At 45.2% G+C, this 13654-nt stretch overlaps 1 protein-coding gene across 6 annotated transcripts in view; it reads right to left on the bottom strand.

Moving 5' to 3' along the window:
• Window positions 1-13654, bottom strand: part of abhd18 (abhydrolase domain containing 18) — a 118563-nt gene that overhangs the window by 83536 nt on the left and 21373 nt on the right. The gene's annotated exons all lie outside the window — the stretch shown is intronic.

The following is a 13654-nucleotide window of genomic DNA, read 5'->3' on the forward strand; positions in this document are numbered from 1 at the left end:
TAAAAGACATCTGTGGCATCCATGAGAAAGTCAAAAAAACAGCAAGGACCTTCAACTAATCCTTATTGAGACAAGTTGTCCAAGCAGGACATATAAATTTCATTTAAATTCTGTAAGAAAATGAAATAAAGATTGGGGAAGAGACACGAGATTATGATAAAGAAATACAAGTTTTATGAATGTCTCCAGCACTAATTAGTGTGTTAAGAAATTAGACTTGACACTTATGAAATTAAATCTCGAAGCCTAGGAAGGTTGTTTGGCAGTAATTATTACTTAACATGCCATTAAAAATTCACTTACTCCTGAATGCATTTGCCCTAACTTTTTTAACCAGGGTATCTTTGACAGCAAACTCCAGATTTCCACATTTAACTGCACATGTGGTGCCAGAAGTTGCTGTCATATTTCGTCAATTATAACAGTGAGCATTTTTAACCTCGCCCTTATTAACTATGCAAAATTTGGACCAAACATCTCAACCAAGAAAGCAGTCAGAGACCTTACCCTAAACATTTTCATATTCGTCGTGGGATCCCAATCCACCAGCATCCTCCTCTGCCTAGCTGAACTAGTTCTTGCATCAAACGACTGCTCCTTTGACTCAATTCACTTCCTCAAAACAAAAGGTATTGCTATGGAAACACATATGGCTCAGAGAATGCCTGCCTTTTTAGGCATATGGAACATGCTTTGGTCCAGTTCTACTCTGGATCCCTCAATCAACTCTTGTTTCAATACACTGAAGACTGGATAATTGCCATTTCCTTCTCTTGCCCTGAACTGGAAGTTAGCAACTTTACTTCTAATTTTGACCCTTTTCTCAGCTTCACATCATCACAAACTCTTCCCTGCCTCAATCTTTGTCTCTTGTGACAAAGATATGCTATATAAAATATTAATTTGTAATTTAATCAGCTGGTATGGGTAGTCATCAGTAACAAGAATGCCAGACGATCTATCCGCTCACGTTGATGCAACAGTCAAGAAAGCCCAACAATATCTCTACTTCCTGCAGAAGCTAAAGAAATTTGGCATGTCTGCATCGACTGTCACAAACTTCTACATATGTGTGATGGAGAGCATCCTATCCGACTGCATCACAGTTTGGCATGGCAACTGCTCAGTCCGAGATCGCAAGAAACTGCAGACTGTGTTGAACTCAGCCCAACGCATCACACAAACTTGCCACACCCACATTGATTCTGTATACACCTCTCGCTGCCTCAGAAAGGCAGACAGCATTATCAGAGACCCCTCCCACCCAGGCATTGCCTTCTTCCAGACCCTTCCGTCAGGCAGAAGGTACAGAAAGTCTGAAGACTCGCTCATCCAAACATAGGAACAGCTTCTTCCCCACAGCTACAAGACTCCTCAACGACTCCCCCTCGGACTGATCTGTTCCCTATAAGAACACTATTCAAGACGCCCTATGCTGCTCTTGCTCATGTATTTGCTTTCTTTGGCCCCTTGTTCCACACTGTAACCAATCACTGTCTTGTCGATGTACCATTTGTCAATGTTCCCTGTTGATTATTCTTGTGTCTACTATGTACGTTCCTTGGCCGCAGAAAAATACTTTTCACTGTACTTCGTTACATGTGACAATAAATCAAATCAATCAATCAACCAAGGTGCAATGAGACCATTTTTGTCCCAAAAGGTTCACATGGCTTAGCATTGAAGAAGGACCTTGTTTGTTCAAAAGGTATACGACAAAAAAACCTTTAGTCAGGAATTTTCTGGAATGACAACTAGGTTCTACACTGTCCTACCTGATGCAAACTAGCATCCGGATTACCTGGGAAACTACTTTGCATACTCTACAGCAAACAGTGGTGATCAATGAACTATAGAAATTGGCATGGCTAGTGGCAAGTCCCAAGAATCCGGAGTGAAAGCCATGACACCTCAGATATAGCGAATGGCCATTGCAACTATTTTGTCCTTCTGAATGGGGATCCTAAAAATAAATTCTTCAAGCACTCACAGAACTTGATCAGGGAAACTTAACATATTAGTGCAAGAAGGACAAAACAAAAAACACCTAAAAAAATTAATTAAAAAACAGCAGAGGTGAAGCCGCAAACTTTGAATAGCCCTGTCAGGTTGAGAACTGACGGAAAGCCACAAAATAAGCTGCAAGGTGGAATGTGCTCCCATTGTCATTGGCGGGGCGGGTACAGACTAAGAAAATTACCGTCCTTCCGAGATTGCTGTTCGAGTTTCAGTGCCTTCCAATCTTCATCCCCAACGCATTTTTTAGGAAGATTAATGCGGCGGTCTCTGGTTTTATATGGGCCGGGAAAGCCCCGAGGGTGAAGAAGGTCCTTCTTAAACGGGGGCGTGGGGAGGGGGGCTTGGCCCTTCTGAACTTTATTAATTACTACTGAGCGGCCAATATATTAATGGTTAGGAAATGGGTGGGGGGGGGGGGGTCAGTGTGGGAGCAAGTGGTGTCGGCATCTTGCAAGGGCACGGGTCTGAAGGCTTTGTTAACGGCACCTTTGTTAGACGTTTTAGTTGCTGTGAAATGAAGAGTCTAAAGTTCTTGTTCCTTTGCACCAAACACCATTTATTTCACTTCCACAGCCTCTGCACAAAACTCTAAACAACACGCCACCTCACAGAGGCCACCTGAAGCCCTTTACATGTGTCAATTAATGGATACTTAACATAAATGAGACAACTAATTGCAATGTCTCTTAACCCATTACTTAACAGTCTCCCCTTCCTTGGAGAAAAAAATAATAATTAGGTGAAAACAAAATTTCAAGAAACTCAAAAACACACATGATGTCCCCCCTTTTCTTTTTCTTTGGACGAGAAAGAAAAAGAAAGTAAAGTCACAGAAACAAGCGCCCTTCATTAACAATATCCAAACGTTTCTGTGAACTCGCCCATTCTTTTCGTAAAACAATCTGACAGTTGATAGCTCCTGTCGACCCATTTAATGTTTGTTATTTCTCCTCTGTCCAACATCTGCTTCAAACTTGCAATGTCTATCCGTAATCTCTTTTCATTGACACTTTTTGTAGAGTGCACATTTTCCCACAGGGATTTATTGTCAATGTGACAGTCAATAGGTATATTACCCAAATCCCCTAATCCCAAAATTTCTGTCAATATTATACTTATATATAAGGCCATATCCACCGCCTCTACAAGGCTTAACGTCTCAGCAGCCAAAGTGCTTTTTACCACTCTCCTTATTTTCTTTGTTTCCCACACAAGTGGACAACATTTACCATTGTTCCCCAAAAGGAAAATTATAAAACCTCCTGCGCTTGAAACCCCATCACATAAATTTGCGTAGGATGCATCACTATAAACGGAGTTTCAAGTGCTTAAGGTCTCCTAAAACCGGGAACTTCAAAACACACTTCTACATTTTTAGTTTGGCCAATGCTTTATTTGCTCTTATTATGTCTTCCACTTTGGGATCATTCATTTTTGTACTCAACTCGAAGACATCAAAACTCACGTCCGGTCTAGTCTGTCTACCTAACCAGTTCAGTTGGCCAATTAAACTTCGTAGTTGCTCTTTATCTATCTTTGAAACCATTGCGTCTTTTTGTGAAACTCGGCCACGACTAATTGCTATTGGGGTGAAGCTTTCCAAATAAGATTGCTGACCTAAAGTTGCCCCTAATTTAGTCGGTCCAATTTCCAGTCCAATATATTTAAATACACCGGAAGCCTGACTTCCAACCCTGAATTCTTTCCTCAAACCAGAGATTACAATAGCTTCAAAATCACTAGTCCCACCCCACAAAAAATCATCGACATGCATCATAAAAATGCCAGAAAAAAACCACGCACATATGTTTTGGGCATGCCCGGCACTGGAAGGGTATTGGAAGGGAGTGACAGGAGTGATTTCGCGGGTGGTGAAGGCCCGGGTCAAACCAGGCTGGGGGGTTAGCTCTATTTGGAGTTGCGGAAGAGCCGGGAGTGCAGGAGGCGAAAGAGGCCGACGTTGTGGCCTTTGCGTCCCTAGTAGCCCGGCGCAGGATCCTACTCATGTGGAAGGAGGCGAAACCCCCCGGACTGGAGGCCTGGGTAAATGATATGGCGGGGTTCATTAAACTGGAGCAGATAAAGTTTGCCCTGAGAGGATCGGCTCAAGGGTTCACCAGGCGGTGGCAGCCATTTCTCGACTACCTAGGGGAACGTTAGAGGGAAGACAGATGACCAGCAGCAGCAACCCAGGGGGGGGGGGGGGGGGGGGGGAGGGGGGGGGGTTTAGTTTAGGTCAAAGATAAAGGGGTTTTGTTACTTGTGTATTGTTTAAAATTTCTGTATTGTTATTGTTGCGTTTGCTTTGTAAGAGGGGAAAAATTGTTGTTTGGGAAAAAAATTTCAATAAAACATTTATATAAAAAAAAATAAAAAAAATGCCAGAAAGATTTCCTTTATAGTGTGTTATTGAAAATATGGAAAGATGTGTCATTTGAAACATGGAAGTTTGGCAATATCTGTTCTGAGAGAAACATGAGAGAATACAGGGAAAGATCCCACAAAGGGTTAACAGCAGCTGCCAGGGAAGGATTGTAAAATGCAGATATCCTTGGTCAAGCAGGCTTAGCAAACAAGACAAACAGGATTTTGAATGAAGCCAAAAACAATGGCTCACACCTTCATTGAAAGTAACTAACTTAGTAAGGATCTGGAAAAGAATGGATGAGGTTCTAGGTGTGAAAATTTGCTAATACCGGGTTTATCCGTCTACGAGAAACATAATTCAAAGCCAAAATCAAAGTCAAAATTGAGCTGAGGACACAATTGGAAAATAAAACTATAGAAATGACAGGAATTAAAAGTAACGCCTATTGAAACCAAAGCATTTTGAACACCACAAAGGACACAATGTAATCAGATCTATGAGATGAAGTCATGTCAAAATGAGTACTTAGTTAGATTAAAAAGGGTTAGATCAAAAGCTCCTTTTTAACCATCAAAGAAAATAAGAGTTACTTTACAATAACATCAAAAAACGTAATTGTTAGAAAGCAAATATAAATCTCGAGACCAGGGCAGGAACTATCAGATTCAGATCCAGATCCAGAAGCAGAGCTCAGAGGGAGAGAGAGAGAAGCAGAGAAGGAACAAGCAGCTAGTCGCAGTCAGCTCGGCCATGGGAAATGGACAGGGCATAGCAGCCAAGCTAAAATAGCTGATACATCTAAAGAAGACCAGACTTTAAAGAAGATTGATTGTCAAGTTGGGCCTGAAGGTCCCTTCAACCAACCAGAAGGATCCAGAAGCAAGATCTTTTTACTTTTCTGTAAAGACAGTGATTGCATCTTTTAAAAAGAAAAAAAATATAAGAAAATAACTTAAAAGTTTTAACCTGAAACAGTGGTTATTCCAATGTCTACTTTACTTACTTAGCAATGCGGGACCCAGGATCGATGCTACCAAGTGGTAAGTAGAGGAAATCTTTGGTGAAGGTATGGGTTATACCAGGGGATAACTTGAAAATATAGTTTGACCTGAATAGCACCCACTGAAGCTTGCATCGGAGTCGGGGAGTGAGAATCCCTGATCACCATTTAGAATGTCGGCCCTTTTTGGTATAGGGGGACTTCTAAGAATAGTGGTGAGTTTTTCAAAAACAAGTGCCAGTAAAACATTGCAGGATCTGCTTTCAACTGGCAACAGCCTAACTTTAACAAAACTGACCTTACTGAAAAATACCAGACTCTAGATGCATCATTTAATCCATATACACATTTATTCAACTTCCAGAGTACCCCTTCTGTGTTAGCTGCTTCTTTAGGAGGACGGAGGAAAATGTCTCTCTGGAGCTGATGCCCCTGCAAAAAGGCAGCTTTTATATCTATAGATTTGCATTTCCATGCCTTTGTGGCTAATAGAGCCAAGATGATCTTTAAAATAACCTTTCCTGCTGTTGGTGAATCTACCCTTAAATCCTGATCTTCTAAGTTTTCTTCAAATCCCCTTGCCACGAGCCTGGCCTTTGCCTTATAAGTTCCATCCGGAAGAACCTTTTCCGTGCAAATCCATCTGTGGGATAGAGCTCTTTGTCCCCTATCCGGTACTTCCGTGTAAACCCCAAATTCACTCCAACGATGCAATTCTTGCTGTTTAGCTTCTTTAATAACTTTTTCCTCTAATTTATTTGAAGCCACCAAAATCTCACGTGCGTGTGGGCTTCTACTCCGATTAGTATTCGTAGTCTTACTCATGTTCCGAGATCTTGACAAACTATGTCCCCTCTCCCGCCTGGTATCTCGTTCTGTACTACTACTGCTTGATCTTTCCCTTCTGCTGTGGGATGTCCTTTCAATAGTTCTCGACCTTTTCCTGCGGACCTGTTCACTATCCGATGTACTATCTGAACTGGCACCGGGTTTCTGTGCCCTCCATTTTTGAACTTCGTTTTCCCAATCCATTGTCTTGACTCCTTCCCCTGAATGCTGTACATTCAACCAATGTTTATAATTTCCAGTGGCCTTCCCTGCTCTACTAATAACAGTTGCATCCTTCCATTGACTAGACCCTTCAAGCAAATATGTCACTTTTGTACCAACTTTTGGCAGTTGCCCTTTCGGAAAAATGGCCTGTTTTAATTCACCAGAAGTGTTGTGTTTCTCCACAGAAACCCTGTCTATATCAGTTAATTGGTCCTCATAGTTCTGTAATACATGCGTACCAAATGACTCTGGTTCCTCGTCATGTCTGTCTGCTCTGTCTAAATTTGAAAATTTGTAATCTGTACCCATTATCCTTGATGAATGGACCCTAACAGTTTGATTACCATGTTGCAAAATAATTGTTTTGCCATCTATGCCTATGATCTTCCCTGGGCCTTTCCATTCATTAAAATTGTCTCTCTTATAGTATACCATGGCTCCTTGCTGAAAAATGGCATCTGATGGCCGTACGTTATGTCTTAAAGCTCTGCGAATTCTTTCAGAGACTTCTGCTTCCAAAAAAGCTTTTCTACTGCTATGTAATGCATTTAAATGTTCAGCAAAACCAGAGCTAATTGTAGTCCCCTCCCAAGCTGCAGGCTCGTCATGCAAAATGGACGGAATTTTAGGATTTCTACCAAACACTAATTGATAAGGACTATCGCCCCCAACCATCTGCAATGAATTCTTTGCATGTACTGCCCATGCTAAAGCTGAATTTAGCCTGCAATTTGGTCGATCTGCCAAAGTTTTCCAAAGCATGTCATCGATGACAGCATGATTTCTTTCACAGACACCATTACTAAATGGGCTTTCTGCAGCCGTATTCATAACTCTGATATTCATGTTTTCACACATATCCCTAAACTCATCATTAGCAAATTCTCCCCCATTGTCAGTAAGGAATTTTGCCGGTGGACCCATTCCTGTCCCTATCCATTTTCCCACGATTTGATCCAGAATTACTCTTTTTTTACTTCGTACAATCGTTGATTGACTAAATCTGGTTGCTAAATCTACAAAATAAATATATTATTTGCTTTATCCCATATCTTAAGGTCCATGGCCACAATGTTGTTAAAATCCCTGGCCAAAGGTAGGGTTACTATCAGTCGTGCTGGTGTCCTTCTGTACTTCCTACAAACTTCACAGCGGTCACTAACCTGTTCTATCAGTCTAGTATAGTCGTCATCCCTTACCCCTGCATCCTTTAATACATTTTTCAGCCTCCGAGGAGACGGATGTGCAAATTGCCTATGCAGTTTTAATATCACAAGCTTTTTATCAGCTAAAGTCCCATTTTCAACTGCCATTAACACATCCTTAACCACTCTACTTGAAAAATTATTTGTCAGTAATGGAATACAATAGTGTCCCGACTGTGTAAATTGTAAGTCCACCGTCTTTCCAAAAACTGTTACCTAATCCAGTTCCATATCCAGTTTCGTGTGTGCTTTCTTCATTGATGGTCTGCTCAGAAGCAAATGTATCTCACTTGATACAACATCCGTGCTAATGAAATGATTCACTCCGGCAATATTGCAAGGGATCACCACTCTTTTCAGCGACTTCAGAGTATTATCATCCCCAAACCTGAAACTTGTGGAACTTTTAAATTCCTTAACCTTGTTACGATTTTCAGCATTCAAAGGTCCAGGTAACATTTTAACCAGTCAATTCCACACACAGTAGATGTGCAGCCACTGTCCAATACAGCACAGTTGAAGGATTCTGCAACCAACACCCTCATTACCGGCGTAAAACTGCTTGTCAATAGGACAATGCCTTCTTTCTGGTCACTATCTTTTTCCTCTTCTAACTCTTCAGTGTCATGTGTCGCTTCAAACACTCTATCATAACGAGTTGGACAGTTGAAAGCATAATGGTATTGAGAGTCACATCGAAAACATCGATTTATCATGCCCCGTGCATTTCTGGGGTTCATCTTCCTGGCTTTCTGTCTTCATAATTTCCTTGTCTCAGTCTATAGTCTTGAGCCCTGTTCGTAGCCATACGATTTTGCCATCCTGTTACTAGTGGATCTTCCATATTCTGCCTTATTGCAGGCTGACCTATTTGGGTCATCAGAGCCATCGGAATCGAATGTTTCCCCAGAAACTTTTGTAAAGCTTTTGTCATCTGTTCGAATAAGGTATCCTTATCAGTAAACTGAACTCCTGTCAAAACCAGGAGCCTATCCATGTTGCTCACTCTAGCACAGTCAAGTAAAATAAAGGCCAACACAGACTGTGGAAATTCCAGATTGTGTTTCTGCAGCCTTTTATACAGTCTGCCAAATTCCATTATATAGTCTCCATGGAGATATCCTCCATTTTCTGGTACTTATCAAAATCCGACCGTGCTTCATACTCACTTAACAAGTCATCTTTCTTATAAATCTTATCCATATAATGTAATAAAGTCTCCAGACCTTCTTCTGAGTCTATCTCTTCCAATTCCAGCTCAGAAAGCACTTTGTTTTGGATTTTACTGCCATATAGAGCCAATGCCATACCTTGTTTTCTCTTTCCCAAAGCAGTTACTTTAGTCCACATAACTACTGCACTTTTCTATTGGTCGTACGATTCCCTTTCAGAAAATAAGGGAGGATAGTCATATCCAGCCATCTTTATCCTGGGTTCAGCCATGTATTTTTTTTTTCCTTCTCACTCACTCCTTGGTTTGATCAGGAAAAATTGTATCTTTCAAACCTTCACATTTGCACAGCAACCATCTTCTGCTACCATTGTAAGACGTTTTAGTTGCTGTGAAAGGAAGAGTCTAAAGTTCTTGTTCCTTTTCACCAAACACCATTTATTTCACTTCCACAGCCTCTGCACAAAACTCTTAACACACCACCCAACAGAGGCCACCTGAAGCCCCTTTACATATCAGTGTCAATTAATGGATACTTAACATAAATGAGACAACTAATTGCAATGTCTCTTAACCCATTACTTAACACCTTGGCCGTTCTCGCCGGCTCGGTACTACACAAGCTCAGTGGTGGTGGAAGCCCTGAGTGTGGGGGCAATGGAGGCAGCACATTAGACTGGAGGGGGCGTCGGTGTGGTCACCAATCTGTGATAATCACCGGTTTGCTCAGGGGGTCTGGACGGGGGCTTCAGGAGGTGGCAGCGGGCCGGGATTAAGAGATTTGGGAATCTCTTCATTGAGGAGGGTTTCTCAAGCCTGGAGGAGCTCGAGGAGCAGTTTGAGTTGCCGGCTGGGAACGGGTTCTGGTCCCTGCAAATACGGGATTTTGCCGGAGGCAGGTCCCGAGCTTCCCTCGTCTCCCACTAAGGGGACTAAAGGATAAGGTGATGTCTAAAACGGGTTGGGAAGGGAAGGGTCTCAGAAATATATAAGGAACTGATGGAGTGGGAAGGGGTCCGATTGGGGGAGGTGAAGAGGAAGAGGGAGGAAGAGCTGAAAGTCGGGGGAGGTGAAGAGGAAGAGGGAGGAAGAGCTGAAAGTCGGATTATGGGAGAAGGCCCTGAGGAGAGTCAATGCATCCTCATCGTTTGCCAGGCTTAGCCTGATCCAGTTCAAGGTGGTCCACAAGGCTCATACGACTGTGGCCCGGATGAGTAGGTTTTTTGAGGAGGTGGAGGACAGGTGTGGGGGAAGTCCTGCGAACCATGCACATATGTTTTGGAGTGTCCAAGACCGAGGGGGTTTTGGCAGGGATTTTCAGAGGTCATGTCAGAGGTCTGGAAAGGGAGGGTGACTCAGGGTCCAGAGATGGCAATATTCGGTGTCGGAAGAAAATATTTTCTAAAAAAAAAAGCATATAGCACCTGGAGCGAAGGGGATCAAAGGATATGGGGGGGGGGGGGGGGGGGGGGGGGGGGAAGCGGGATTAGGCTGTTGAGTTGGATGATCAGCCATGATCATAATGAAAAGCGGAGCAGGCTCGAAGGGGCGAATGGCCTCCTCCTGCTCTTATTTTATATATTTCTATCATCACATGCCTTTCTTGTCACCAAAGGCACCAAGCAAGGTAAAGTAAATGAGCCACTCTGTTTGTCAGTTGGTCGATTACAACGGGAATGTTATCCCGGCCATGGGATCCTGCCAGCTCTAGGTTACACACAATGCATACACAGCCACACTGTCCTTTGAGATAGTTGGATCATCGAAGGACTCCCTGCTAGGCGCACTGGCGTGCAAGGTTCACCACCTCGTTCTGCGGATACACACACTGTCTCCAGAAGGCACGTCCGATTTCCCAGATGCAGACTTTAGGGCACAGCTCCACTCACTCCTCGCCCACAACCAGGAGGCTTTAGAGGGCATGGGCACACTGCCCTACACTTACAGGATACGGCTCAAACCGGACGCCACCCCGGTCATTCACGCACCTCGTAGAGTCCTAGCACCACTCAAGGATCGCCTCAAGCAGCAGCTGCAGGATCTCCAGGAACAAGGAGTGCTTTCCCGGGTCACGGAGCCCACGCCAAGGGTCAGCTCCATGCTGTGTGTAAAAAAGCCCTCTGGCGAACTCGGTCGATCTGCATCGACCCGAAAAATAACATCATGAGGGAACACTACCCCATACCCAAACGGGAAGAGATCACGAGCGAGATGGCCCGGGCTAAAATTTTTACCAAGCTTGATGCCTCAAAGTGTCTTTGGCAAATTCAGCTGGATCAGTCCAGCAAGAAGCTGTGCACCTTCAACACTCCCTTTGGCAGGTTCTGCTACAATAAGATGCCGTTTGGCATCATCTCGGCATCCGAGGTGTTTCATCGGATCATGGAACAGATGATGGAGGGCATCGAAGGGGTGCACGTCTTTGTTGACGACGTCATCATCTGGTCCACCACACCACAGGAGCACATCAGTCGTCTCCAGCGCATCTTTGCTCGGATACGAGAACACGGCCTGTGCCTCAACCGAGCCAAGTGTTCTTTTGGCCAAACTGAGCTAAAGTTTCTGGGGGACCACATATCCCGGTCAGGGGTGCGTCCGGATGCAGACAAAGTGACAGCTATTACAGCCTTGCCGCAGCCGGCAGACAAGAAGGCAGTGCTACGCTTTCTCGGGATGGTCAACTTCCTGGGGAAGTTTATTCCCAACCTAGCCTCCCACACAACGGCTCTTCGCCACCTGGTGAAGAAGACTACGGAGTTCCAGTGGCTGCCGCACACCGGAAGGAATGGGAGGAGCTCAAGATCAAGCTCTCCACAGCCCCGGTATTGGTGTTCTTCGACACTGCTCGAGATACAAAGATCTCGACTGATGCCAGCCAGTCCGGCATTGGGGCGGTACTCCTGCAACAGGACGACACTGCATCATGGGCCCAGGTCGCCTATGCCTCGCGGGCCATGACCCCCACAGAACAGCGCTATGCGCAGATTGAGATGGAGTGCCTGGGTTTGTTAACCGGCATAGATAAATTCCACGACTATGTGTATGGTCTCCCTCAGTTCACCGTGGAGACCGACCATCGCCCCCTGGTCGGCATCAGACAAAAGTACCTTAATGAGATGACACCTAGCCTCCAGCGCATTCTGCTCAAGCTCCGGAGGTACGACTTTGAACTGGTCTACACCCCGGGAAAGGACCTCATCATCGCGGATGCCCTGTCCAGAGCAGTGAGCACACCGCCCGAATCGGGGGGTTCGTCTGTCAGGTCGAAGCGCATGTGGCCTTCAAATCAGCCAATCTGCCAGCCAATGATGCAAGTCTGGCCCGTATTCGGCGTGAGTCTGCGGCTGACCCCCTTCTACAACATGCGATGAGCCACATGACGGAAGGGTGGCTCAAAGGACAGTGCCCACAATTCTACAATGTCCGGGACGACTTGGCCGTCATTGATGGTGTCCTCCTAAAGTTGGACCGGATTGTGATCCCACACAGCATGCACAGGCTGGTCCTCGAACAATTACACGAAGGCCATCTTGGGGTTGAAAAGTGCAGGCGGAGGGCCCGAGAAGCGGTGTACTGGCTGGGCATCAGCGACGACATCGCCAACATGGTGCTCAACTGCCCCACCTGCCAAAGGTTTCAGCCGGCACAACCTCCTGAGACGCTTCAACCCCATGAGTTGGTAATGTCCCCCTGGGCGAAGGTGGGTGTGGACCTTTTTCATGCGTTCGGCAGGGACGAAGTCATCATAATTGATTATTTTTCAAATTATCCGAAGGTCATACGCCTGCACGACTTGACATCATCAGCTGTAATCAGAGCATGTAAGGAAACCTTCGCTCGCCATGGCATTCCGCTTACCGTCATGTCGGACAATGGGCCCTGTTTTGTGAGCCAAGAATGGTCCTCTTTTGCCGCTTCGTATGGTTTCACACACGTGACGTCCAGCCCTCTGCATCCCCAGTCAAATGGCAAGGCGGAAAAGGGCGTCCATATCGTGAAGCGGCTCCTCTGCAAGGCTGCTGATGCCGGATCTGACTTCTGTTTAGCTCTGCTGGCCTATCGCTCGGCCCCACTGTCCACGGGCCTCTCGCCAGCCCAGCTGTTGATGGGTCGCACCCCCAGGACCACTGTACCGTCCATTCATGTTCCTAAACCCGACCATGCTCCAGTACTGCAAAGGATGCAACAGCAGCGTGCTCAGCAGAAGGTGGCACACGACACTCGGGCAAGTGATCTTCCTGCCCTGGCACCTGGAGACAACGTCCACATACACCTACCAGAGGGTGGCAGGTCGGCAACTGCCGAAGTTCTCCGCTGCGTGGCTCCCCGCTTGTTCCTGTTTCGCATGCCTGATGGCTCCATTCGCCGGCGTAATCGGCGGGCCCTTCGGCTGCTTCTGCGCTCGCTACATGATCGTGCACCGGTGCCAAGCTCTCCTGTTGTCCCTGATGTCGACTTTATGGAGCTTCCTGCCACTATGCCTATTCCTCTATCGCCAGTGGCCAGGCCCATTCCTCAGCCGGCGGATCCAGACCCACCCTTGAGACGGTCAACCCGAATTAGTTGCCCACCTACTAGGCTGGACTTATGAGCCTGTTTGCACTTTGGACTCACTGAATTGTTATGCAACAACGTTAATGTGTTTCTCTTTTTGTCGTTTCAGGAGTTCTCTTTCGATATTTGATGATTGCACTTGTTTTGTTTGTGGTACAACCTCGTTGCTATGTTGCACCTGACACCTTCCTATGGAAATAATTTAGCCTCATGTACATGTTGTAGATATTGCACACACATATTCAGCTGCACTCAGTACACACCAATATGCATGCATGCGATTG

This window comes from Scyliorhinus torazame, chromosome 3 (genome assembly GCF_047496885.1).
Source record: "Scyliorhinus torazame isolate Kashiwa2021f chromosome 3, sScyTor2.1, whole genome shotgun sequence".
In the NCBI taxonomy this organism is placed as follows: Eukaryota; Metazoa; Chordata; class Chondrichthyes; order Carcharhiniformes; family Scyliorhinidae; genus Scyliorhinus; species Scyliorhinus torazame.